Below are 2,003 nucleotides of genomic sequence, written 5' to 3' on the forward strand. Positions count from 1 at the left end.
GAATGAGGCTGGGAGTGTCCATCGTGGACAGATAAATGGGAGGGAGTGGGGCTGCGGAGAAGGGAGCGGAGAGCGCAATTGATGGATGGAGGTGGGTGTAAAGGTGATTGATCGGAGAGGATGGTGGAGCGGATAGGTGGGAAGGAAGATTGGCAGGTCGGACAGGCCATGAGGATGGTGCCGAGCTGGCAGGATTGAACTGGGATAAGGTGGTCGGAGGAGGAAATCAGGCAAATGGTAAAGGCCACATTGATGCCCTGGGGTTGGAGGTTCCTGAGGAGGAAGATCAGGCGTTCTTCCTCCAGGCGCCGGGTGGTGTGTGAGTGGTGAAAAAGAAGTTCCAGGTCCTGCATGTCCTCGGCAGATTCGGAAGGGGAATTCAATTCTCCCTCCGCCAGTTGTTGTTTTCTATGTTGCTCCTGACCCATCACAACACAGATCTGAGTGAATGTGCAAACAACCGCTCTCTGTACATTTCACTCAAAATAATGTCAATAACCGGACGGATTAAAACAAAATGCAAACTGTGTTGAATGCTGGATGAAGGGAATCATGTTACTGTAGAGCCTTTACAGCACTGAGATCAGGCTTTCGGCCCATCATTCACTCACCAGTCTGCACTCCCTCTTGAAACCTCTCCAATTACCCAGATCCCTGTCTGATTGAAGACTGTGTGGAGTTTGCACATTCTCCCCGTGACTGCGTGAGTTTCCTCCGGGTGCTCCAGTTTCCTCGCACAGTCCAAAGATGCGCAGGTTAGGGTGGATTTGCAACGCTCAATAGTTAATAGTGTCCAGGTGAGTGTTGGTTATATGGTTAGCCATGAGAAATGCGGGGTTACAGGAATAGTGTAGAGGGTGAGACTTGGTGGAATGCATGATGAGCCGAATAGCCTGTTTCTACACTGTAAGAATTTTATGATCCTATACTCCATCCCATCTATCTCAGTGGAAGAAGAGGACTATCACCTGATCAAATATCCCCTTCAATGGGTCAACGTTTGTTTTCTATCTGACAAAGAACTGCAGATGTTACAGATCTGAGAGACAGCACAAAAATTGCTGGGAAACTCAGCAGGTCCGGCAGCATTTGTGTGGAGTGAACCTTTTGGATCCAGTGATTGTTCTTAAGGGCTGAATGCTTCTGATTCTGGTGTTTTCAGACCTGTTGAAGTTTTACAAGCAATTTCTTGTTTTGCTTTCAGCCCCAGTTCAGTTGGTGACTATCACGGCCTTGTTATGTGTGTTTGGGAAAAGGGGCAGTTTCAGTGTTAGCGCGGTGGTGGTGTAGTGGTGAGCATAGCTGCCTTCCAAGCAGTTGACCTGGGTTCGATTCCCGGCCATCGCAGTGTCGTGGCTATTCCTGTGGTTTTGCAAGGAAATGTCTTGAGCACCAACGTTGCATTCTGTGGCGAAATGGATTTGTCAGGTTGCTTTAGGGTTTTCATGGCGTTGGTTCCTGTTAATTGCCGTGACAATCCGGGCAGCGTTGCTCGAAAGCTTTCCTCTCTGCTGCCCATTGCTTATTTGAATATTCTTCGCAACATAAGGTTCGTTTTTGTTTTGTTCGAAAAGTGAGGGATTGCTATCGTCAGAAACCTTAAATGATTACAGAAGCCGCTGGAAATTCGGAACAGATCCAACAGCTTCTATCGTGGACAGGAAGGAGGTTTAATTTCTTCAAGGTTAAAATACATTCGCACCTCAAAACCATTTGGAAGCTTAAGAATTACAAACATCACATTATAACTTTTGCTCATCCGTTCACGTTTCACAATATCATTCCGGTAGCAGGACGACCAGTTTTGTATGGTTTATGCTATGTTACTATATTCGAACATTGACTGTTTCGTAGTTAAATGATGTTTCATTTCGTTCAGTTTTCCAATAGAGTTGGGTTAGTCCACACTTTGTTTTTTGTTTGTGTTACAACTATAGTACGAAGTAAATTGTGTTTCGGTTCAAGCCTGGAAGTTTCACCAATTGAATTGCATTGCCGTACAT

General features: G+C 46.0%; 1 non-coding gene across 1 annotated transcript; it reads left to right on the plus strand.

Annotated features, from left to right (window-relative positions):
- The first annotated feature begins 1,275 nt into the window (after window positions 1-1,275).
- trnag-ucc lies at window positions 1,276-1,347 on the plus strand. The gene has a single exon. It is a non-coding gene; the product is annotated as a tRNA-Gly (tRNA).
- Window positions 1,348-2,003: the final 656 nt, after the last annotated feature.

This window comes from Chiloscyllium plagiosum, unplaced genomic scaffold (genome assembly GCF_004010195.1).
Source record: "Chiloscyllium plagiosum isolate BGI_BamShark_2017 unplaced genomic scaffold, ASM401019v2 scaf_58790, whole genome shotgun sequence".
Lineage (NCBI taxonomy): Eukaryota > Metazoa > Chordata > Chondrichthyes > Orectolobiformes > Hemiscylliidae > Chiloscyllium > Chiloscyllium plagiosum.